Here is a 27,151-nt window from a genome sequence, read left to right as displayed (position 1 = left end):
CTATTCTTTCTATTTTATTCAGGAAGCCAAGTCCCTACATCTCTACCATCCTCGAGCTGAGTAGCCTTTCAACAAAACGTCTCAATCAGGTTTTTCTACACTGGGATAGACTGTATTTCCTTACCTCAGAGGGGAGACGCTATTCCCAGGCCTGCCGCCTCGTACATGACTTTACAGACACTATTATCCAGGCCCGGAAAAAAGCTCTTTTTGAGCAAGGCCCAGAAGCCTTTCTCAAGAATAAGGGTAAAGGCAAGACCACAGACTTCATAGATGTACTACTGCTGGCCAAGGTAAGTGTATGAGTAGCTGAGTAGGGAGGATAAAATTTAATAAGCTTGGGAAAGGGAAAGGAGGTATTCAGGTGCATACAAAGGGCTTCTCTGTGGAGAGAATACCATGGTCCTGTAGTATAAGACTTGGAGATCAGTGTTAAGGGTGGGGTAGATAACTTGAGCCTTCAGTAAAACCATACTTGACTTTTGCTATCTCCTTCAAAAGCTTTTTTTTTTCTCCTCAGAAGCCCTAGCCTTTACAGAATTATATTAAAAAGTGCTTGTGTGAGGAAGGGAAAGGAAAAAATTCTCTCTTTTTTCCCCTTCTATTGGAATTGTTCTTGTGGTATTATCAGGAAGTTTACCATAATAGTAAGAATAACAGCTAATATTTATATATCACTTATAAGTGCTAAATGCATTATAAGTCTTATGTCATTGATCCTCACAACAGTTCCTAGAGGTAGGTGCTATTATTATTCCAAATTTACCTGTGAGCAAACTGAAGCAAAAAAAGATTAATTAATTTACCCAGTTACAGAGCTATTAAGTGTCTGAAATTGGATTTAAATTCAGGTCTTTCTGACTTAAGGCCTAGACTCTATCCAGTGACACCTAGTTGTCTCTGATATAACCAGGGGTATCTTTAGCACTGGTTCTGGATATATCAATAATATCTTTAGAGTTCTAAAGATAAAGAAACTCTAGCTCAAATTGGGTAGTAATCAGCCCAGAGTCTTACAAATAGTAAAAAGCAGACCTGTGATTTGAGCCCAGTTCCCCTATTGCCAAATCCTCCTCTCTATTTCCAGATAATATAGGTGAATTCCTATTGTTGGATCTATGTACATATCCTTGTCTCCCACCCCATCAGTGGGGTGTTTAGAATTCTAATATGTCTAGAAATAGTTCTGCTCATATTAGGGCAATCTTGTTCAATCTAACTATATCTAGGCATATCCCTGTGACTTGTTTTACAATTCTTAGTGGAATCTCTCAGATTCCAGGTATATTCCAGAGCATCTATGGGTAGTTCTATGTACATCAAAGAAATCTACATATTCTGGGCAATTAAGTGACACAGTAGATAGAGGCCTGGACCTAGAGTCAGGAAAATCTGAATTCAAATCCAGCTTCAGACACTTATGAGCTTATTTAACCTGTCAAGTCACTTGGACTCTGTTTTCCTTAATCCACTGGAGAAAGAAATGACAAGACCAAGAAAATCCTAAGGATAATACTGGTATGCTACGATCTATGGGGTCATCAAGAGTCAGAAATTATTGAACAACAAAAAACTTATGGACCTCTTTTAAGAATAACATTTCTAAATACATAAAATAAAATACATGGGAAAACAAAAGAAACCCATTATGTTAAATTTTTTAAACATATACCTCAGCTTAAGAACCCCAGATGAGAGCATTCCATACATCTCTAAAAGTAGATGAGATTCGTGTAAAATCTTTTCAAATCCAAGAATCTATGGTTGTAAATGTTGCAGGAACCTTATAGAAGTTTGGTTCTAGGTGGACCTGAGTGGTTTCTGACACTTCTACAAACTTCTGGGTACCTCCAAGTTGTAAGAGGTATAAAAATCCAGAGGATGGCTTTAAGTATAGCCAATGTTTCTGGACTTAGTGACAAGTTCACAGGGTCAATTAAATAGGTTCTAGGGAAATTCAGTGACTCTAGGTAGGTATATTTGAAATGCCTGAATATAGTGGAAGTGCTGTATAGGTCCCAGGAGGAGAGTCATACAAAGTAAAATAGAAATCCCAAAACCCCAAAATGTGGACCTATTCCAGGATGAAGATGGGAAGTCTTTGTCAGATAAGGACATCCGAGCAGAAGCTGACACCTTCATGTTTGAAGGTAAGGGGACAGAGGGAGATGGAGGGACAAGAGTTCCTGTGGTTAAAATGAGATTCTTTGTTGGGATCCTGATTAGCCCTAGTATGATGCTCTCTGACCTCTTCTTTGACTAATAATGACTTAGTCATATGGGTATATTTCTTCTCCTGCTTTAGTCTAGCAATGGGTGTTTCTAACCACCCTAACTCCTTTCTAAGTTTTTTTTCCTCTCCCTCCCTCCTAGGGCATGATACAACTGCAAGTGGCATCTCCTGGGTATTCTATAACCTGGCCCAGCATCAAGAACATCAGGACCACTGCCGCCAGGAGATAGAAGAACTCCTGAGAGGTCGTCAACCAGAAGAGATTGAATGGTTACTACAGTCTGAGACTGGGGTTGGAAGCATAGGGTCAGGATTCCCGGTGATGAGAGTAGTCAGCTACTAGCAAAAGCTAGCATTTATATAGCTCTTTAATGCTAGCCAAAAATTTTACATGTTTTCTCCTTTGAGCCTTACAACAACCCTCATAACCTCTATTTTATAGATAAAGAAACTGAGGGAGACTGAGGTTATCTTATGCCAAGAGTTACTGAGGAAGGATTCAAATTCCCATCTTCTTACTCTAAAATCTGCACACCATCACTCAACTGCTTTGTGCCCACACCAATTTGGTTGAAATTAATCTTTGGAAATCAATGACAAAAAAAGAACTTGATCGTTTCCATTTACAGAAACAACTTCCCACATACTAAATGAAATAGAAAGGTCACCCTAGATAGTTAAGTTCCCCAATCTATGGCTGTTTTCAGTTTAACTTAACATAGGGAGATTTTCTATGTTAAAGCCCCATTCCCACATCCTAGCCTCTATTGATCATCCATAGTTTTGTAATATCCCCCAATTTCCGATTACTAAAGTCCCCAAGCTCTAATTAACATGTTCCTTCAAGTTAACTCCTTCCTCATCACCCCCTTTGCCTCTTCCACAAGAATTGAAAGAGTGTGTCCTCCCCTTCCATCTATGGGGGTGAGCTGACAGTTCTTCTGTTCTAGGGATGATCTATCCCAGATGCCCTTCCTGACCATGTGTATCAAGGAGAGCCTGAGGCTGCACCCACCAGTTCCTTCTGTGTTACGCCGATGCACCAAGGACATCAAACTACCTGATAGTCGAATTATTCCCAAAGGTGCCTTGACCCAATCCAGATAGCAATAGGAGGCAGAGTCAAAGAATGGGAGAGGGAAAAGTTTGGAGACAGAGAAGATGGAACTTGGAAGCTGGTGGGTTTTACCATAGGAAGGGGCCCAGTTAATCACACTGAAGGGGTTAGAGAGTCAAAGACAATCATACTGAAGAAGGTAGAGGGCCATATCCATGATCCTCTCCCTTTTCTCTCTTCTCCTTACCTATTAGGAAATGTATGCTTCATCAGCATCTTTGGAACTCACCACAACCCAACAGTGTGGCCCAACCCTGAGGTACAAACCCCAACCCTTTATTCCCAAGGAAGTCCAAGCTAGGGGTTAAGAATAGTTATATGAGATGAAACTGAGCCCCAAAAAGATCAAAAAGAACATTCCAGGCAAATCTTTCATAGCAGATCAGAGGAGAATAGGAGGTGAGAGCTATTTATCCTGATGAAGATTTTTCTCTAATCTAAATAAGATCCTATTCTGGGAGAAGAAGCCTGTTGACTTTGGGTGGATGTGACCCTGAAATAAACTCTACTAGCCCCTATAAACTTGTCCCTGTGCCCCCAGGTCTATGATCCATACCGCTTTGATCCTCAAAACACTCAGAAGATGTCACCTCTGGCATTTATGCCCTTCTCAGCTGGACCCAGGTGAGATCAGAACTTATGCTGTCCCATTTAAATTCATGGGAGATATCCTCATCCCTCTAGGTCAGTGTGGGCAGCACCAAAGCTCCAAAAGAGACCCCACTTCTTTGGGGAGACCCCATCATCAGTGATGTGAGGGAGGGGGCAGTGTCCCCAGAAGAAGTTTGACTTTAAAATTCCTCCACCTTGAACAGAAACTGCATTGGCCAGAACTTCGCCATGTCTGAGATGAAGATTGTGGTGGCCCTCACTTTGCTGCGATTTCGAATCCTCCCTCATCAGAGTCTCCCCCGAAGAAAGGCAGACCTCATCCTCAGAGCAGAGGATGGGCTGTGGCTGACAGTGGAGCCAGTGCAGCATTCTTCCAGTTATGAAACACGCCTCCAAAAAGACCCTCACGATTAATGTATGGGCATTGTCTCTGGTCTTGGGTAGACATGAAAAACTGATGGCTGCCTTTCTTTCCAATCATTGCACTTTTTATTCTTATTCTTTTAAATAGAACACACTTTTGCACCTTATATATTGGCATTCATTGCGAGTCTCTATGCCAAGAAAGCCATGATGGGAGCAAGAGATAGAAGCCCTGGATCTGTTTTTTCAAACCTAGTCTCTAGGAAGAGGCAAGAAGGAGGTAAAAGATCTATGTACTTTAGGACCTCAGTCTTTGGAACTCTTATTCCCTAACCTAGGCACAATAGTCATAGTGACAAATCTCTCCATATTAATTATGAATAATTGGACTAGTTGACCTATAAGGTTCTTCCAAATCTACAATTATTAAACTTTCTGAATAATTATAGTAATTAACTGGAGACCTAGATTAGAATTAGACCAGCAGATTCCCAGAGTAGGATACTCACAAAGAGTATCCATCAACATCCATACCTAAACAGGAATCTCTGATTCATCAGCCCTGACAAATGTTCTCAGCTTCTTAAACTGTGATTTAAGTTCCACATGGAGTTTTATAACTGAATTTTGTTTGCAAATATTTGTATATAGAGAGAATCCTGGATATATTTCCAAACTAAATGACAGAGCAGATAGAGTGATAGACCTGGAGCCAGGAAAACCTGAATTCAAATTTGGCCTTAGAGATAGTCTAGTTATACAAATGAGCAAGTCACTGAACTCTCTGTCTGCCTCATTTTCCTCAATTTTAAAAATGGAGCTAATGATAGCATGCACCAACAGAATTGTTGTGAGGATCGAGTGAGATAAGATTTATGAAGTATTAGCATGGTGTCCGGCATATAGTGAGTGCTTATTAAAAAAAAATATGCTTGTTTCCTTTCTTCCTATTCCTCCTGCCTTAGTGGCTTTAATTTATCATGAGAATAGATAGATGATTTCTTATCTTTTACATTTCTCTTGGATTTCCATTCCTTGATAATTATTTTAATTTGTTTCCTTTCTCAATCCAAAGATTCTTTTTGAAAAAGAGAACAGAAGTTCAATCTCCTCATCATTGAACACTGTCATCATCTCAGACACCTTAAGTGGTGACTTTATCATGTTTTTGCTCTTCTTCCTCTGGATGCAACTGGGGGGAGGAAGTTGGGGTAGGTGGGTGTGGGGTTGGGTTTTTTAATTCTTTCTTGTTCTTATCACTTGTTTCCAGCCTCAGTTCTTTGGAGCCTCAGTTTCTTCTGCACTGTTCTTTCTTGTGTCACACTAATATATTTATCATTGCCTGCCTACACTTGTTTCCATTCACAGGTCTTTTCTAGTCTCCTCAGTTGCAAGTGACTTCCCAGCCAAGATAACCTTGTGTCTGCCTTGTATGTGACTTTTGCACTTTGTCCACATGGATTGTTTTACTTTAATCTTCAATCTTGGTGCCTGCCACATAGCACTTAATAAATGCTTGTTGATTAATTGAGATGCATATCTTTTTTTCTTTTTTTATTAATTAAAGCTTTTTATTTTTCAAAACATGCATGGACAATTCTTTAACATTAGTCCTTGAAAAACCTTGTGTTCCAATTTTCCCTCTCTTCCCCCATGCCCTCCCTTAGATGGCAAGTAGTTCAATATATATTAAACATGGTAGAAACATATGTTAACTCCAATATATGCATATATATACAATTATTAGATATGCATATCTTTTAAATCAGATTCGGTTGATGGGTTCCCTGTGCAGCCACATTGGTTTCCATGTGATTCTCTAATTCTCACCACAATCGTTATTTTCCATATCTTTAGAATGTGATCAATGTACAATGTTATTGTCTATTATGTTGCTTTTGAAAAAGATATAATCCCGAGCTCGGGGAACAGTAGACTGCCATCCAAGTCCTAGAACCAGCATAGAAGGAAGAAGTTACAGCTGGAGGCAAATGGAAGTGGAGCTGTCCAGAGGCTTTACCACAATCCCAGGGAAGACAGGTATAGTTTTGGTCAAGAGCATCACCTACTATCACCCTTTTCCCAATTAGTGGCTCGGCTTGCTTCAGAGACCAGTGGCTGCAGTGCCTCCTTTTACTATGTTCCACAGAGCATAAGATCCAAGGCTGGCTGCAGAGGCCCAATTGCTCCAGACTCTGAGGCAATCACCAGGCTCCCAGAGAGCCCTATTTGCTCAGCCACTGCTGCCACAGCTACCTTGGGCCCCATTTTATTCCACGGTAGGAGTGGGGAGGAATTCCATTGTCATTTCTGGGTACTAATTCATATAAAACCTTCCCTTGCCACAAAGTAATGCAATTAAGCAAAGCAAACTTACTCATTTCTAATTATTCATTACAATTACTAAATGGGTCTACTTCATTTGATAATACACCACCCTTCCATCGAAAGGATTTATTACAGAGATTTGAATTATGATGATTGTAAATATGGTTTTTTCTAATATTATTATGGTTATTGTATCTTTTGCTTCTGCTCATTTCATTATGTATCATTTCAAACAACTGGAACCCTTCATTTTTATAATTTTTATAGGAAAATAATATCTCACTAAATTTGTATAGTACAACTCAGTCACTTTCTAATAAACATGAAAGTACTTTGTTTACAGAAGTTTTTTTTTTCTTTTGTTTTGGTTTTGCTGCTATATAAAGCATTGCTATACATATTTTGGTATATATAGGCTCTTTCTATCTATCTTTAACTTGCTTGGGGTATATGCCAGAAACTCTTGTTGCTATGTCAAAGAGCATGTACTATTTAGTCACTTTTCTATCATAGTTCCACATTGTTTTCCATAATGATTGGAACAATTTACAAATTTTATTAGGCTTAATTTTAAAAGATTTTTGTATGTTCTCATATGTAATACTTTGTTTTTTAAAATTTTAGGCCAAACCAATCATATTTTCAAATAAAGATTTCCAATTTAATGGATAAGTTGTTTAGATGAGAATAAAATTAGATTTAATTCAACTAAAACAGAGATTTCAATCTCATCACAAGGAAAATTCTTTGAAGTTTCTGAGGAAGCAAGCTAGAAATCAAGGATTGACTCTTCTACATGTCTGTTATTTCCCAAAATCTTTTTTCTTTGTCTCTTCCCCAAAAAAGTCTAAAATCATGTGTCTCTGCAAGAATACAAATGGTAAAAAGAGATATACAGGTATGAAGGATCTGTTTATAAGAAGCCACATACACAGCTGCACAAAGTTTCCCTCAACATATTTCAATCAAGATTATTCTCTAATGACCTTCTTGGCACACACTGAATGAGCAACTGAGAAACTCCAGGTTCTCTAGGGAAAGATTGTCTTGATCTGGTGAAAATTATCCTCATAAAATCTGCTTATTCACTCTGACCCAGTGATTATGAACACTGACACCAAGTGAGCTCTGACCCTATTCACTGGTGATAAACAAGATGGTATTAAAGGGGAAAAAAAGGAATCTCTTGATTCCCTGGAGACATGGCTGATATATATCCCAGAACAAAGTGTTTGCCAAAGGTTGTCAGATTCAAGGGTCATCTACTTATTGATAGCTAACTATAACAATTTAACCTTTACCCCAGGGAGAAAAAAGCCTAGATTAATTATTTCACCATAGCACACACCATTTAGGTTCAGAAAACCCTGAAAGAAATCTCTTCAGTTGTCAATCAATTTAAAAAACAAACCACTAAGGACCTACTATGTGCCAAGCACTGTACTAAGCTAAGCTTAATCTTTATTAAGGTGTCCCTATTTCCACTGGTTCTCTTCTTCTCATTTCTGATCCCCCTCTCCTATTTCTTACCTTTTCTTTTGGAGTTTTGCTTAATAGTTACTTTTCCTTTCCTATTCTTTTATAATTCTTTAATTTTTCATCTTTTTTCCCTTCTCAGTTAAATAAACTCCTGCTGCTGCCACTGTCAACTTGTTCTATTTATTAGGGATTTTGTTTTTTAATTTCATTTTCTGCATCTCTTTTCAAAGAATATTTTTCTTCTTTATTCTCTTCACTACCATCCTATCCTTATTTCTACTCTAAATCCTAGTCTCTGGTTCATAATCCTTATATTTATTTTGTCCCTTTTTACTTTCTACATTACACATGGAATTAAAACTTTCAAGGTACCCAATTTGGGCTCTCCACTCCAAAAAGTGTCTGCTACTATCATAGACAGTTTGCCCTTTCTCAATCCCCTTTTCCATTGCCTCTTATCCCCTCAAAAATGCCAATTCTTATAGATGATAGACTCCTACTGAGTCAGGATAAGTGGTCTCTCTAAGTAGCAAATACCTACCAATAACACCCAGTGCAAGATCCCCACTTCCCTTCACAGAATATCATTCTTCAACCACAGAAGCATTCATCAGTGACATCCTATCCTACCATCAAAGTAAGGACTTTCACTTTTCTTCCTTTTGTTAATTCATCTTCCTATCTCCTCACCCACTTCTCTATACCTTCTCCTCTTCCCAAGACATCACAAGAGTCATCTTCCTCTTATAGCTAGCTCTCAATTTGAACAAAACACATTATATATTCTCTCTCTTCCCCCGTCCCCCTTTTCATGCAATCTTTCATTCTGTAATTATTCTCTCTCTCTCCCTCTCTTTTCTTCTCTCTCTCTCTCTCTCTCTTTCTCTCTCTCTCTCTCTCTCTCTCTCTCTCTCTCACACACACACACACACACACACACACACAAATTGATTCATCTTGGAGTTGTTTTTCAGTTGTTTCAATCATGTCCAACTCTTCATGACCCCATTTGGGGTTTTCTTAGTCAAGATACTGCAATGGTTTGCCATTTTTTCTCCAATTCATTTTACAGATTAGTAAATTGAGGCAAACTAGGTTAAGTGATTAGCACAATGTCCATAACTAGTAAGTGTCTGAGGTCAGATTTGAAATCAGGAAGATGAGACTTCCTGACTTCAGGTTCAGCATTATATTCCAAAAAGTTCAGTCCATAGTATCTGAAACCTAACTCTATAACATCATCATCATCTGATATCTGGTCTCACTCCTATTTGCTTATGTATTTAAGAATAAGTATCTTAAAAACTCTCTACTGTCACAGTTGCTGTTGCTGTTCTTGTCCTTGGCTACTTCATTCATTTACTCCTACATTTCTATTATCTGAACTGTTCAAGAAGCAAATAATCTCTTCCGGTCAGGTTTTCTAAGAATGTTTCAAAACTATCTTTATTATTGAAGTTGATATTTTTTATTCATGATTAAGCTTAGATTTTCAGGGTATTTCATGTTAAGCTACTTCTTGAACCTCATTATTCTTTGAAATACATTATTTCATCCTCTCTTCCTTTATCTATTGGGTATACAATAATCTTGTTATCCAAATTTCTTTTCCATTTTATTGAAAACTTTTTCTCCATGTCATTTGTGTAATTTGTTGCTTCTGAATGAAAATGTCAAATTTAACCACTTGAAGTTTTCAGCATTCATTTTTTCCATGGAAGAGTATATGGATTCTTTTTATTAATTGCGTGTGGGGAGATGTGTTTAGAAATTCTGGGCTCTCTTTGTAGTGGCCAGAAACTGGAAACTGAATGGATGCCCATCAATTGGAGAATGGCTAAATAAATTGTGATATATGAATATTATGGAATATTGTTGTTCTGTAAGAAATGACCAACAAGATGATTTCAGAAAGGCCTGGAGAGACTTACATGAACTGATCCTGAGTGAAATGAGCAGGACCAGAAGATCATTATTTACTTCAACAACAATACTATATGATGATCAATTCTGATGGATGTGTCCCACTTCAACAATGAGATGAACCAAATCAGTTCCAATAGAGCAGTAATGAACTGAACCAGCTACACCCAGGGAAAGAACTCCAGGAGATGACTATGAACCACTACATAGAATTCCTAATCCCTCTATTTTTGTCCACCTGCATTTTTTATTTCCTTTACAGGCTAATTGTACACTACTTCAAAGTCCGATTCTTTTTATATAGCAAAATAACTGTTTGGACCTATATACATATATTGTATTTAACTTATACTTTAACATATTTAACATGTATTGCTCAACCTGCCATCTGGGGGAAGGGATGAAGGGAAGGAGGGAAAAACTTGGAACAAAAGGATTTGCAACTGTCAATGTTGAAAATTTACCTATGCATATATTTGTAAATAAAAAGCTATTAAAAAAAAAAAAAAAGAAAAATCCATTAAAAAAAAAAGAAGTTCTGGGCTCTTGTATTATTTCTTACACTGGGTTCACATTTTGCAAGTGCTTAAGTGTAAAGAGCAGGAACTTTGGAGAAATATACATAAGGCTCAGTATGATTGAGTTAACAAGGTGTTAAGTCAGAGGAATTGATAAGAGGAGGATTATCTAGCATGTGAGAACTCTAGTTCAGTATGATTGAGGTGTTAACTCAGTGGAATTAAGATAATGATTCTCTAGTTTACATGTGCTTAGTATTTAACATAGTTCTACAAGATAGACATCTATTTTATGAGATTGACACCTATTCTATAAGTATATCATCATACTTATAATAGAGTATATAAAAGCCAATAAGGACTGAAAGAGAGTCATTCCATCTCCCACCATCATGGTGAGAAAAAGATTTTCTCAAATTTTCTCAAAAGAAAAATTTTCTTTCAAAAGAAAAAAGAAAAAATTTTCTCAAAAAAAAAAAAGTCAACATCATGGTGGCTGATCTGTCCTCTTCCATTTCTCCACTGAGATCAAGGCCCATCTGAAGGCCCTCCAGAAAGCTAGCCAGGTCCCAGGTGAAGGAGACAGACTGTGAAGGAAATAATAAAGAATTTGGACTTTGTCCCTGGCTATTCTCATGGTGATTACTCTGATGAAACAAAGACTGGTCTCAAGACCCTTAGAAAGCTAACCAGAACATTACACTTAGGGGTTTTATTGGTTGGTTGCTTGGGGGTTTTTTTACTTAATTTTTTTCTGAGATACTTATCATTCTTAAATTGTCTCTGTACATACTTTCTTTGAAATTAATACATTTTGTTTTCATGGAGAGTATATTTTCTTTTACTGTTACTGGGTTTTTGTTTTGTTTTGTTTTTGTTTTTTGCTTTTCTTCTTCCACATTGTCTTTTATTTCTGTATATATTCTCAATCAGTTGTCTTCTTTTTTTGTTTCTTTGGTGAATAAGGCAATGATTCAGGTTTTTTGTTCTGTTAATTATTTCTTCTGTACAGACCATCAACTGTTCTCCCATGATTCTCATTTGTTTTTTTAAGTTCCTCAGAAAGCTTGATTCCAAGCTTTCCTCAAAATACACAGTGTCCTCTGCTTTATCAAGTATTCAGCTTTATGAAGTTGTCATGCTTCCTTCTGCTGTTAATATTTTCCCTATTGGTTTATTTGTGCATGTTCAAGTTCTTTCTTTTTTCTTTTTCCTGAGGCCTTAGTAGTAATTTCACTCTTTTGTTTCTTTATTTACTTCTATGGCTTATTTTCTGACTCCCTTCCTTCTGATGATGTACTCTGGTCTCTTCCCATGCTGAGAAATTTATAGTTCACTAGCTTAGTTATCTTCCACAAATGACTTTTGGGTGAGGAGAACTGGTCCCAGCTGAATGTTGTGCTCCTTTCCTTAGTGGCACTCCACACAACTACACACAACCATCTCTCTGGTCCGGTAATATAGAATATTGCTAAATTATGCCACTGTTATGACAGCCTGGATACATTTCTTCCATTTGGAGTTTGGACTTCCAAAGCACTGGAAAGAGTAGGAGTGAGGATTTAGAGTTAAGCTCTGTTACAAGTCCCTGCCCTGTTTCCTCTGTTTGTCTACTCTCCTGCAAAATCCTGTTGCAATATGGAATGTGTCCAAGGTATATCCTATGAAGGCCTCAGCAAATTTTCTACGATTTGGAGTTTGGATCTCCATTACACCAAAAGAGGCGGGGGGTCAAGGTACAATGTTGTGGGGTGTTTTTTTTAAGACCATGGATAAGACCAATTAATACAAGTTCTCTGCCAGGAATGGATGAGCAATGTGTAGGAGATATGGAGGATGAGCATGAGATCACTGTTAGTTCATACAATTTTTAATCATTTTGTGTTCTTGATGTCCTAGGTAATAAGAGCAAATGAAATTCATTTTATCTCTAGCACATCATTTCTACTTTGGAGAGAACCAAGAAGTTGTAAAGATCAGAGAAAATATCTCTGTCTTATTGGTCATGTGACCAAAAAGTAATTCAAATTCTGTGTGTGTATATATGGATATGCATTTATAAATATCTAAATATCTCTATCTATGGCTTTATATAGATATAGAAATGTCAACACTAAATCTGTGTTCTTTTTACTTCCATGACTGATCCTAATTCTATTCTATAATTACAAACAAAAGAAGTGTTGTTTTCCCTTAACTTTATGACTTTTTAAATCTCTAATAGTGGAGGTGAAGCCTGGATAGCAGAATAAAGGCAGGGATGCACCCAAGTTCTCCCCCAGACCTTCCAAATACCTTTAAGTAATGTCTCTAATTAAATTTTAGAGCATTATAACCCACAAAAAGATGGAGCAAAACAATTTTCCAAGACAACTTAGAAAGTCAGTAGGAAAGGGCTGTTGCACCAGGGTGAGAATGGAGTCCAGTCCATCACAGGCTGTACTAGCTGAGTCCTAGCTGGCCTGAGCAAATCAGGAATAAGTCTCAAGGTAACTGAATGAATGATAGCAGTGGTGGTTTCCAGAGCTCTAGCCCATAGATCCCAAAAACAACTTAAAAAGTAATTAGAAAAGGTTTGTCACACCTGAGTAAGAATGGAGCACAATCGAGCACAGGCCACATCAGCACAGCTTCAGGAAAACAAGAGTGGGTCTTGGGAGCCATTAAGTCAGTCAGCAACAGTAATAGCTTCCTGAGTTCTCAGTCCACAAATGGTAAGGCAGTCAAACAACTGGACACAAAGATACTACAGATGTCTTTCTGTTAGGACTGAGGCACAACTCTGTTGCTTTGCCCATACTTGGATCAAAGTTGCCGTCCTGGGTGGCTAGGGTGAGGAGGAGCACTAGCACAGCAGAGCTTGCAGCCACAATAGAGCAGGAACCCTCCTTGCAGTTCCAGGACAGAAACGAATGCTCGTGATTGTTCATAGACCTAAACACAGGCCAGGAGAATAGTGAACACACCTCTCCTTAGCTTATCAACTTGGAAGAACTGAAAACGTATAGGACCTATACTAGGGACCTAGTAGTATCTCTGAAAACAGCTGCATAAACCTCTAAAACTTGGGACAGGAAAATCTTCCACCATGGAAACAGTGGTCTACTTTAACAAAGAGTTAAAAGTCAAGTAATAGGATAGGGAAATAACAAATAACAAAAAACAAACTAAATAAACAAACTGGGGAAATTAAGATCAAAATATACACAAAAAATAGCAAAGTGAAAGTCTCCAAGAAAAATATAAAGTGGTTGCAGTCTATGGAAGATTTCAAAAGGGGTTTTGAAAATAAAATAATAGAAATCAGGGGAAAATTGGGGAGAGAAATGAGTGATGGAAGAAAATCATGAAAAATTACTCATCAGCTTGGTAAAGGAAACACAAAAATGTACTGAAAGAAATAGCACCTTAAAAAAAAAAAAAAAACTAAACCAAATGGTAATGGAAGTTCAAAAAAAAAAAAAAAAAAAAACAATGAGGAGAAAAATTCTTTAAAAATCAGAATTGGTCAAATGAAAAAGGAGGTACAAAAGCTCACTGAAGAAAATAATTCCTTAAAAATTAGAATTAAGTAAATGGAAGGAGGCTAATGAGAAATCAAGATAGTATAACACAAATATGAAAGAATGAAAAAACATAGAAGACCATATGAAATATCTCATTGGAAAAGCAACTGACCTGGAAAATAGATCCAGAAGAGATAATTTTAAAATTATTGGACTACCTGAAAGCTATGATAAAAAAAAAAAAACCCAGACATCATCTTTCAAGGAATTGTCAAGGAAAAATGCTTTAAAATTCTAGAAGCGGGAGGTAAAATAGAAATTGAAAGAATCTACCAATCAATTCCTGAAAGAGATCCCAAAATGAAAATTCCCTGGTATATTATAGCCAAATTCCAGAACTCAATGAGAAAATATTCCAGAAAGAAATAATTCCAGTGTAGTGGAGCCACAGCCAGGATAACACAAGATGTAGCTTCTACATTAAAGGACTGAAGGACTTGGAGTATGATATTCTAGACAGCATAAATACAATATTGAAGAAAAATGATATCTATACCCAGAGAAAGAACTAATGATGTCTGAATGCAGATTGAAGCTTATACTTTCAACTTTATTTTGCTTAAGAGTGTTTTAGATTTGTGGTTTGTTTGTTTTTTAAATTGGAAGGTGGTTGGCCTATATTTTCTTTCACAATATGACTATCATGAAAATGTATTGCATGACCATAAATATATAATTGATATTGAATAGCTTATATTCTCAATGAAGATTGAGTAGGGTAAGAAGAAGGGAAAGAACCTAGAATTCAAAGTTTTAAAAACAAATGTTAAAAGTGATTTTTACATGTGAATGGGGGGAAAATAAAATACTACATAAATCCCTAATGACATCAATAATAGGTGACAGTTGAACTGAGAGATTCACAGGAGAGAGTAGAGGAAAGTTTATTTCAGTATTCAGAATTTAGAAGATAACAAAAAAGAAGAATCAGTCAACAAGATCTCTATGAAAAATTCAAATGAGAGATTATTTTAGCCTGTCTTTGTGCTGTCTGGTATATCCTGACTAAAGGGAGTTTCCTACTATTGACTGACAATGCTAATTTGAGGATTACTTTTGCCTTCCTTACAGAGAAGAAGTTCACTAATCATTATGCCTCTAGTAGATTTTGGAGGCTGAAGGAAGAAAACAAGAATTTTATTAAATCCCTACTATGTATCAAGTATTGTGCTGAGCATTTAGAAATATTATCTTATTTGATGTAGTAGATGCTACTATTATTCCCATTTTACAGTTGAGGAAACTGAGGCAAACAGAAGTTAAATGTCTTACCCAGTGTCACATAGCTAGTAAATGTCTGAGGCTATATTGGAACTCAAATAAAAAATTGAATGGTATAAAGTTCTGATGATAATTGTATGCTCTGCTACTATTGCCCACTTCTCACCTTGACCAGCACCATAACACCTGCATGGCCCAGTTGCTGGGGACCTTAATACCTTCAACTTTGGAATTGGCATCCTGGGTCTCAATAGTCTTGTTTGATGACCAGATGAACACAGATTTGGTCTCATTACATTCTACCTAGCTGGTTCCTAGGCCATACTTCATATGCCATCCACCCACCCCAATGTTCATTTGAGCTACTTATCTTGAGCAAAGATGCCGACTAATGCGCATCCCCTTTTCTTTTGCCTTACTCTTCTTTGTCTCAAAGCTGAGGATCAAGCCAACACTGCCATTTCTTCTACAAAGGGATACTCATTTAGTTGTCCAAGGGATCAATTGTCATTACCTTAATCAAAAATGCCCTTGGCTAACAGTATGTTGTCTTCCTTTATTAAAAGATAAGCTCTGGAAGGGCTTATACTTTTATCTCCAGAATTTTGTCTAATATACATTAAGTACATAATAAATTCTTCATTCATTCATTCACCCAAACAAAGGCACCAATAATTTTTAAATAATATTTTCTTCAATCATAAAAAAGGGAAAGGATCTGTATGTGCACAAATGTTTGTGGCAGCCCTCTTTGTAGTGGCCAGAAATTGGAAAGTGAGTACCCATCAATTGAAGAATGGCTGAATAAACTATGGTATATGGATATTATGGAATATTATTGTTCAGTAAGAAATGACCAACGGGATGATTTCAGAAAGGCCTGGAGAGACTTACACGAACTGATGCTGAGTGAAATGAGCAGGGCCAGGAGATCATTATACACTTATATGACGATCAATTCTGATGAACCTGGCCATCTTCAGCAATGAGATGAACCAAATCAGTTCCAATGGAGTGGTAATGAACTTAACCAGCTATGCCCAGTGAAAGAACTCTGGGAGATGACTAAGAACCCAATCCCTATATTTCTGCACACCTGCATTTTGGATTTCCTTCACAGGCTAATTGCATAATATTTCAGAGTCCGATTCTTTTTGTACAGCAAAATAATGGTTTGGTCATGTATGCTTATTATGTATCTAATTTATATTTTAATATATTTAACATCTACTGATCATCCTGCCATCTAGGGGAGGAGGTAGGGAGAAGGAGGGGGGGAAATTGGAATAAAAGGCTTGGCAATTGTCAATGCTGTAAAATTACCCATACATATAACCTGTAAATAAAAAGCTATTAAAAAAAATAATAATAATATTTTCTTCCATTAAACATTTTACATGTTTCTTTTCAACATTTACATTCAACAATTGTTGAATTGTTGAATTGTACATGTTGAAACAATTTTTAATATTCATTGAGGTTTTTTAAAGTTTTGAGTTGCAAATTCTATCTCTCCATTCCTTCCTTGAGTTCCTCCCTGATACAGTAAGCAATCTGATATAGATTATACATGCACAATCATGTAAAATATTTTATATTAGTCATTTTGTACAGAAAGACTAGCCAAAAAAAGAAAAGAAAGAAAAAAGTGGAAAATATTATGCTTCAGTCTGTTCTTTCATCAGTTCTTTCTCTGAAAGTGGATAGACATGGGATTGTCTTGTATTATTGTATTGCTGAGAATAACTAAGTTATTCACATTGATCATCCTACAACACATTGTTGTTACTGTGCAAAATGTCTTGGTTCTGCTCACTTTACTGTGTTTCAGTTCAGAAGAAACATCCCTCCCAGTGGATAGTGGAGATAAATGAAAGACCTGGAACCACAGTATCCCTTATGAATACGTTTATCAGGTATTGAGTCATTTCCAGGGTCAATAAACAACAGAAAGCAGTAAAGATCAATGTTTAGTGGAGAGCTGAAGAAAACAGTCTCTCGTGAATTTGGGAGACAGCAAAGGAGCATAAAAAGGCTAAGCCTGAGACAAATAACTCAGGAAACTTTGCTAGGAAGGCTTTCCTCTCCTTCTGCTTAGCTGAAACAGGACCGAGTGAGAGAGAAGGGAAGGGGAAGAGCTGGAAGGAAAGCCTAGAAGTTAGTGAAAGTAAATAAATTAGAAACCTGGGCTCTTTTATCTTTTACCCTTTCACCTAATAATACCCAACCCTGGGTCTCTTTTGGCTCTTTTTTTAGCCACCGCCCTTACCCAGTCTCCACCCTGGCTTTGCTCCTTCCCTGTAGACCTCTCTTAATCTCTCTTATGAAGGTGGAGTCTGCGTGAAGTATAAAAGTAGAGCATTCTCTCTGACAAATGGAATCTCAACACAGCTGAAGTGTGAGCCTGAGCTACCAGAGCTACATTCCTCAGAGACAGAGATAGACAGAGACTCAGAGATACAAGGTATTGCCTAAAAAGAAAAGGTTGATATCAAAGATTGGGGCTAGATAGGGAGTCTCTCTACGCTGTAGGGGGCAAAATGAAATAAGAGATTGGGGATGGGCATAGGTACCAAAAACTCAGGAGAACTGTTGGAAGTTGGGATATTTTGGGAGGCACTAAAGAAATGGGATTTTGAGAGAACCAAGGGATAAAGTTGCAAGGGGAATGGAGGATGGAGAAAATCGAGCACAGGAAATTTTACTTGTAAAAAGTTAACTGACCTGGGTATGAGTCAATTCAAAAAAGGGAGAGATAGCTACAGGTCAGGCTGGAATGCTGGGGTTTGCCAACTAGAAAACAAATTGTTCATCAGAAAGAAGGAGCAGAGTCCTACAGGGGAAGCAAGAATCACAGTCCTGGGAATGGGGCTTTTTCAGGATTATCTAAGGAGGAGGCTTGGAAATTCTGTGGGTTCTGTGAGAGAAGAGAAAGAAACTGAAGCTGGTTGGTCTCCAAATCTTATCATAATGGGAATGCTCCTTCTGTTCCATTATTATTCTTTATAACTAATCATCTGCTGATCCCCCAATTCCAATTCTTTATTTTCCTTCTTTTGTACTTTTTGTCTCAATACTCCTAGATAATATTTACCATCATTGTCTATGTCAAAGTTTACCAGGTCACAAAACTTTTTAATTTTAATCAAAAGAAAGTATTATTCTTAAAGTAAGAAAAAATAAAACTAAAATGCATGAATCAGCTGCTATTAGTCCCAAAGAAATAAGTAAATCCCTAAACTCATTTATGGTCCTGAGTGCAAGGACCTCTCCAGTTCTAGGTTCTAGTTCTCAAGTTCCATCCTGGACTACTATTCTTCCTTGATTGTTCCTAAAAAATGGATTGGCATATCATTTTTGTCTTTTTATGGTTCCATTCATTCATAAAATTGTCTTAGACCAAAAAAGGACAAAGTAAAGATCTCTAAGTACTTCCCTAAAATTATCCTTCCAAGCTTCCATTGGAGTTCTAAAAACTACTCTTTAGAGCCAATCATTCAAGTAGTTCTGAATAATTCTGTTTTCTTCTCAACAATAATGTAATTACACAAAATAGTGTGATACTTTGTCAAATGCTTTGCTAAAATCCAATTATCTACTGACTTGAGATTCTAATTATTCTGAAACAAATAAATATGAGGTTAATCTGGCATGATCTATTCTTAATTAAGCCATATTGGCTTTAAGGATTGCTGTTTTTCAGCTCCTGTTGTAGTGGAAAAGCATTAGAAATTGAAGTGATGTCCATCAACTTGAAAATGGGTTTATAAATAGTGATATATAATTGTGATGAAATACAATTGTTATAAGAAATGACAAGCAAGCTAATTTCAGAAAAACCTAGAAAGATTTATATAACTGATGAAAAGTGAAGTGAACAGAACTAGAACACTGAACACAGTAACAGCAATATAAAATAATTAATTGTGAATGACTTAGCTGTTCGCAACACTACAATGATATAAGACAATTCCAGAGACTCAAGTTGAAAAATGCTATTCACATCCAGAGAAAGGATTAATAGAGTCTGAAAGCAAGTCAAAGCATATTATTTTTATCTTCTTTTTTGCAGTTTTTTTCTTTTAATCCATTTTTTCTTGTACAACATAATTAATATGAAAATATGTTTTACATGATTACAATTATATATGTGTATACACACACACACACACACACACACATAGATAATTTATATCAAATTCCTTGCCATTGTAGATGTGAGGGATGGAAAAAACTTGGAACTCAAAATTTTATTTTAAAAAATGAGTATTAAAAATTGTATTTACATGTATCTGGTAAAAAAAAATGTTGCTTTCCTTCATGAAATTACATCAATCTTCACTTTCAAAATATGTTTGAAAATTTTGCCAACAAAGTCAAGCTCTTTGGTCAATCATTAGAATTCTTCACCCTCCTCTTATTTTTTTTTTGAAAGTCAGTTTTGGGGGCTAGAGCCAAGATGACAGAGTATAATTAGCAATCCAGATGAAGTCTCCCAATGCTCCTAATGCAAACAAATTTCAAATAATGCCACAAATCAAATTGTTAGTGGCAGAGCTAACAAAAGATAGGATGAGATCTTTTCCCTGCCAAAACAATGAAAGCAGAAGAGGCCTATGACTTCAGAGTACAGGTCTCCCTGGATCTTACAGGGGACAGCACTAGTGGCAATCTTTAGAGGAGGCAGTGACTTTGATAGTTCTCAGTGCAGAGACAGTAAGGGGGTGAGGAAACTGGACAGAAAGAGATTACAAACTGTCTTTTGCTGGTACTATAATACAATGCAACTGGCACTGATTGGCAATTCTATTGTTCATAAGCAGTTCCATGCAGTTCCAGAGTGGAGAAGAGCACATGAGGGAGCAAGAGACCTGGTCATAGTTCCAAAATAGAGAAGAGCCCTGGCATTTATGGCTAAAAGGAAGCAGGGCGCCTTCCTAGGTAAAGACAAGAGTACAGACTATGAGATACCTCTCCCTAGGTTGTTACACCATCTTGGAAGTATCTCAACTTGTACAACAAGGTCTAAAAATAGACACAGGAAAAAGCCTAAAGATTGGAACAATGCTCTCCCACCCCAAGTTGAGTGTGAGTACAACTTTAACATAAAGTTCAAAGTCAAAAACTAAAATAGAAAAATGAGCAAAAAAGAGCAACAAAAAGAATTTGACTGTGAAAGGTAACTACAGTGGCAGGAAGGACCAAGACACAAATTCAGAAGAAGATAACAATGTGAAAATAGCTGCAGTCAAAGTCTCAAAGAAAAAAAATTTAATTTAATACAAGCCCAAAATAAATTCCTAGAAGAACTAAAATATTATATTTAAAAGCAAATGAGAGTGAAATAGGAAAAAATTAGATAAAGAAATGAGAGAAAAGGAAGAAAGTTATGAAAAAAAAAAATTCAGAGCTTGCTTAAAGAGGCCAAAAAAAAAAAAAAAGAAAGAAAGAAAATAATATCCTTGTCAATAAAAAGTTATTATAAAATAAAAAATAAAAGAAAATGAAATAAAGAAAATAATACCTTAAAAAAGTAAATTGGCCTAATGACAAAAGAAAGACAAAAATTAACTAAAAAAGAACTCTTTAAAAAACAAAATAGGATAACTGGAAAAGGAGGCATAAAAATTCACTAAAAATAAAAAAAAAAAACCTCTTTAAAAAGCAGAATTGGCCAAATGGGAAAAGATACAAAAGCTTACTGGAGAAAATTATTCCTTAAAAATAATAAGTGGATAACTGGAAGCTAATGACTCCATAAGACTTCAAGAAACAAAGTCAAAAGAATGAAAAATAGAAGAAAATGTGAAATATTCTGATTTAAAACAACTGATCTAGAAAACTAATCAAGAAAAAAATGATTTAAGAATTATCAGATGCACTGAAAGCCATGATTCAAAAAAAGAAGAAGACATCACATTTCTAGAAGTTATACAGAAAAGGTTCTTTTTTCAAACTTGCATTGTATTGTAAGAAATTATTATTTTTAATAGGTTTTTATTTACAAGTTATATGTATGGGTAATTTTATAGCATTGACAATTGCCAAACCTTTTGTTCCAATTTTTCCCCTCCTTCCCCTCACCCCCTTCCCTAGATGGCAGGATGACCAGTAGATGTTAAATATATTAAAGTATAAATTAGATACACAATAAGTATACATGACCAAACTGTTATTTTGCTGTACAAAAAGAATCGAACTCTGAAATATTGTACAATTAGCCTGTGAAGGAAATCCAAAATGCAGGCAGGCAAAAATATAGGGATTGGGAATTCAATATATAAGAAATTATTAAAGAAATGGCTTCAGAAAAATTTGGGAAAATCTATATTAACTGGTGCAAAGTAAAGTGAGAAAAACCAGAATATTATTATATACAGTAACTACAATATTGTAATGATGATGAACTGTAAAAGACAGCTACTCTGATCAATAAAATGATTCAAGACAATTATAAAGGAATCATAATGAAAAAATTCCATACTTCTTCAGAGAGAAAATTGATGAGTTTTGAGTGTAAATTGAAGTATAACCTAGCTTTGTTGTGCTTGAGAAATGGCTAATATGGAAATAAGCTTTGCATTATTTCACATGTGTAATTGATATCATTGTGCTTGCCTTCTCAGTAAGTAAAGAAGGAATGAAAGGGAGGGAAAGTATTTGGAACTTAAAATTTTAAAAGAAAAGAATATTAAAAATAAATAAATAATGATTTTTTTTTAATTTTCATCTCCTCCAGCTTTTTACATTTCTCAAAATCCTTCAAATCATCCTCAGTAGTAACTTAATAATAACATAATTTATATATAATATAAACCTATATAATTTATTTTAACTTGATGACCTTAACTTATTGAAGGTAATTAGATGTTCTTATCTCTTAGATTTCCATTCCCTCTTAACTATTTTTGCTTTATCCTGCCCAGTCCAACAATTAGTTTCCCTGAAATATAAAACAGAAGCAACAACAAAAAAAGCTAAGTAGTTCATCTATCTTACCATTGTCTTCATTATCATCCCACAGGCCCTGAACAATTATTTTAGTCCCTCTTTGATCTTCCTATTGCCTCCAACATAACTAAAAATTCCCTTTTGATTAGTTTTACCATCCAACAAAAGTCTCAATTTAGTCTGGGATTTATCACTCCTGGCAGCATTTTGATAGTTTTCTGCCATATCTTTGTAACCTAACCTTATTTCCCTTTTCTACCTAAAGCTTTTAAAAATATAAATTAGTTGATGTGTTCTCTATATGACTTCTCTTTTTCTCTCTCATCAGCATTTTCTCTCTCATCACAGCTAGCAGACAAGTGAGGTGAAACTTGAACTCAGGATTTGCTGACCCAAGCTCAACACACTATCCATTGTGCCACACTTTTAAGTAAAAATCTATTAGCTACTCTGTTCTTGACATGCTAGATACTTTAATTCCTCCATCATTATAATATGCTTTCAGGACAGTTTTCTAATTTATTTCCAAATATATTCATAATTTTTTTTATTTTTCTCTTGTTGGTCTGCCATGGTCATTGTCAAGATTTTGCTCTTATGGAAAAGTTATTTCAGCTTCTTCTACTAATTATTTTCCAAATTCTCTCCACGGTGTTTCCTCCACTTTGGGTTCTTGGATTGACTAAAATGGACATATATTTTTAATAATCAAAACTATTTTTTAATCTGTCCTTTTTCTTGAAAATCACACAAAGCCAAATTCCTATGACAATTTCTAATCCATGAAGTCTAAATAAAATTTGTTTCCTTGTTTTACAAGTTCCTCTCTAAGCTGTTTATTGCTTACTTATTTATGAATATAAATACAAGTAATTTATTGATAGTTTCCTTAGAAATTGTTTCCTGTGGATTATTGTTCTCCTGCTCAACTACTATTCTTCTCATATTGTACCAGATACTGTATATAGATCCAGCTATGGAACTTTTCTTCTTGTCTTTTTCACTTTTCACTTTAAAACCTTCTTCAAGTGCCACAAGCCTGCAATACATTCCACTGTTTATTATCAATGAATGGTCAATTATCCCATGCCAATGTGATTTATTCCATTTATGATAAATTTCATATGGTCTAGTCTCTCTGTGACCCTTTCCCATGTCAGGATCCCTGCTTCATTTAAATCACAGATAATTTTTGCCCTTTTTTAAAGAATCACTGGTCCATATATTCAAAGCTATGTTTTTTCCAGTACAATGTATGGCTATGAGAATTGAACTATAAGAAAAGAGAATCATTACAAAATTGATACTTTCAATTTGTGGTCCTGGAGAAGACTTTTGAAAGTTCCTTGGACAACAAAAAAATCAAATCGGTCATTACTTAAAGAAATTAATTGGAAGGACAAATACCAAAGATGAATTTTAAATACTTTGTCTACATAAAGAGAAGACAGGATTCACTGAAAAAGACCCTGATATCGGGAATGATTAAAAGCAAAAGAAAAAAGGATGATAGAGGATAAGATGGAAATACAATGTCATGGAAACAATGAATGTGAACTTGGATAGGCCTCCAGAGATAGTGGAGGCTAGAAAGACCTGGTAAGCAATAATTCATAAAACCACAAAGAGTCAGATATGAGTGAATAGCTAAATAATAAAACTACTTCTGGTACACAAATCAACATCCATGATATTTCTTTAGGGCCTGTGATAGATTTAGAGTTGGTGGGGCTACAATTCCATCTCTTGTATCATTGACTACATAGCAGGCAATTCAGGGCATCCCAAACTCAGGACTCAGCATGTTGATCCACCTTAGTTTATTTTCTCAGGGTTCAATTGTCCACAATGAATTTTCTTAATCCCTAATTTTCCTTCTTTCGTGATACTACTCTGGGGGAGTTATAAATATTTTGTCAGTAAAGTAATCATGCCATTGTCTAGAAACTCCTTCTGGAACTTTTACAGATTAAAGAGAACAATTTTTTAAGACCATTCTAGGAATGGTTGGCAGTCCAGGAGTTGTGTATTTCTGTATTTCTCTGAGTATATTCCATTCATGCTATGAAAACCCTGACTGAGGGCTCAGTTTCATTCTCAGATAATCTTTTACCTCTTCACACCCCAGGACATTTCTGGATTCACTAAGGCCATTGATGATTCAATGAGCCAACCCATAATGTACTGGATAGTTAAAATAATAGTTAAACCAATATGGAAATTTCAACTCCTGCCTTCTATTCTCTTACAAGCTTCTGTGTGAACAGAATAAGTGGCCAGGGTATTCAGATGCAAGTACATTTTATCCTTCAACTTACTGTTTATAGTTCTTAGTGATTATTCTCAAGAGACCTGAGTTTATCCCAGTCATGCAGACAGTCCAGAATTATCAACTGAGTCTGGGTACACTAAAGAAGATGTACACATTTCTTCCCTTATACAATTCTCCCTTCACTAATTCCTAATGCTTGTCCATCATCCTGTAGTTTCTGGTGAACCAGGAACTGATTCTCTTTGTTGATACAATGTACCCACACTGAGAAAAAGAGAATAACAGCCCTTGCTCATGGGTTTTCCTAGTTGAGTTCTAGGAATTTGTCTTCTTGATTCTTGAGTTTAGATTATTCCCTATATTGTACTCCATCCCAGAGAGTTATAACAGTCCTTATAACGAAGATTTTATTTTTTAAAGAGGGAGAGAATTAAAAAAAAATCAATACACCAAAACTATTAATTTTAGATTTATGCTTTTATACAATGGATCTTTTTACCCCTACCTATGGACTCTAACTATATAAAGGAACAAAGGGTCTTCTCTCTTTGGGGCCAAGCTGATTTTAAAATAACTTTACAACGTTTAGCCTTATTGTTTTGTGGTGATTTTTTTAATATTTATTTTGCTGTAGTTGTGTATGCTATTTCCTTAGTCCTGCTCACATCATTCTGTATCAGTTCATATCAGATATCAATTCTTCTCTGTATTCATAATATTCAGTGTGTCTCCTAGCAGAATAATATTTCATTGCATTCATGTATCACCCTTTATTTAGTCAGTTCCCAAACAATGGATGTCTAGCTACTTTGTTTCCAGTTCTCTGCAACCACAAAAAGAAATATTATAAATATTTGGATAGGTATGGAAACTTTCTTTTTATTAGTTACTTCCTTGGTGGTATATGCATAGTAGTAAAATCTGTCAGTATTATAGACATTTTAGCCATGTTATTTACATAATTCCAAATTGTTTTCCAAAATGGTGGGACTGATTTTAAGTTCATCAAAATTGCATTTAGGTCCCTCATGCTCAGCTTCACCATTGAGGTCAAAATCAAATCACAATGAGGCCATTAAATCATAAATTAGGATTCCTGCAGACAGCATTAGAAAATGATACATGAACATTTTCTATAGTTTTTCTGCTATTTTTATTTATTTTGTTGAGTATTTCATAATTTCATTTTAATTTGGTTCTGGCTACATTCTAGACATTTCTGTTCTATAAAACTCCACTAATATTGACTATTTTCATCTTTCTACTTCTTTACCAATGAACTGCTTATGAGATGAAACCTTGGGGTTCTTTTTTCTTTGCATTTCATTATTTATTAGTGATTTGGGTTCTTTTTCATGTGGTTATTTAATAGTTAGACTTTCTTCTTTTTTTGTTGCTGAGGCAATTGGGGTTAAGTGACTTGCTCAGGGTCACACAGCTGGAAGTGTTAAGTGTCTGAGGTCAGATTTGAACTCGAGTCCTCCTGACTTCAGGGCTAGCGCTCTATCCATTGCACCAACTAGCTGCCCCTTGATATTCTTCTTTCATGAATTCTCTTTTTTTAAATCATTTCTCTTTTGGGGAATGAATGATTTGGAGTCTTATAAATTTATATTGTCTATACATCTTTCCTATATAAACCTATATCATAGATATTATCAAATATCAAATAAGGATTTTTCCAATCAATTACAATCCTTCTTATCTCAGATGTATTAATTTTGTTTGTGCAAAATCTTTCTTATTTTATGTCATGAAAAAATATTTTTTCCTTTTAAATTGCATGGATGTTTTTTGATGATTCATACATATACTTATTTGTGATAGCCATCTGGGAGGAAGAAGCAAAAACAAAAAGGAAATTTACATGATAATTTTATTATATATTTAAAATGAATAGCAAGCTATACACAATAGATTTGCAGTTTTATGTGTAAACAAGTATAAAGTAAAACAAGCATTTTCATCACATAGTATAATTTTAAAAGATTGTCATCTTTTAAAATGAAAATGCTTGTTTTCATTACATAGTATAATTTTTAAAAGATAGTAATCTTTTTAAAATTATACTATATGATGAAAATGCTTGTTTTACTCCACAAATTTAAAAATAAATATGTAAAACTTAAAAGGAAAATGGAATGAAATATTTCAAAAGGTCAAAGACAAAGGTCTGCAACCAAAAAAACCTTAGACAGCAAATTGAGTATAATCTAATAAGAAAAGGAAATGGATCTTCAATTAAAAAATGAACTTTCAAACATTTTTGATGAAAAAAAAAACTAAAGCAGAATAGGAATTTTGAAAGACAGATATAAGCATAAAGAAAAAAGTAAAGGGAAATATAAATTTTAAAAAATAAAGTTTACTGGGTTTTTTGTTTTATTTTTGTTGAGGCAATTGGGGTTAAGTGACTTGCCCAAGGTCACACAGCTAAGAAGTATTAAGTTTCTGAGACCAGGTCCTCCTGACTTCAGGGCTAATGCTTTATCCATTGCACCACCTACCTGCCCCCTTGTTTACTGTTACCTTAAAAAGTAGAACAAGTCTTGAGATATGGGATGATAG

The 27,151-nt window shown here is 35.4% G+C and overlaps 1 protein-coding gene across 4 annotated transcripts in view; it reads left to right on the top strand.

The window, feature by feature from the left end:
* The window catches only part of LOC127545031 (cytochrome P450 4F3-like), a 98,302-nt gene that overhangs the window by 43,566 nt on the left and 27,585 nt on the right, over positions 1-27,151 (top strand). The window contains exon 1 of one of the 4 annotated variants that reach the window (XM_051972050.1): positions 17,737-17,824. The exons of the other annotated variants lie outside the window; for them this stretch is intronic. The gene's annotated coding sequence lies outside the window, so the exon portion shown is untranslated. Of the gene's footprint in view, positions 1-17,736; positions 17,825-27,151 lie in introns of those variants that run through there. 4 annotated transcript variants of the gene reach the window in all.

This window comes from Antechinus flavipes, chromosome 1 (genome assembly GCF_016432865.1).
Source record: "Antechinus flavipes isolate AdamAnt ecotype Samford, QLD, Australia chromosome 1, AdamAnt_v2, whole genome shotgun sequence".
Taxonomy (NCBI): domain Eukaryota; kingdom Metazoa; phylum Chordata; class Mammalia; order Dasyuromorphia; family Dasyuridae; genus Antechinus; species Antechinus flavipes.
This window is presented reverse-complemented; position numbering and strand designations above follow the sequence as displayed.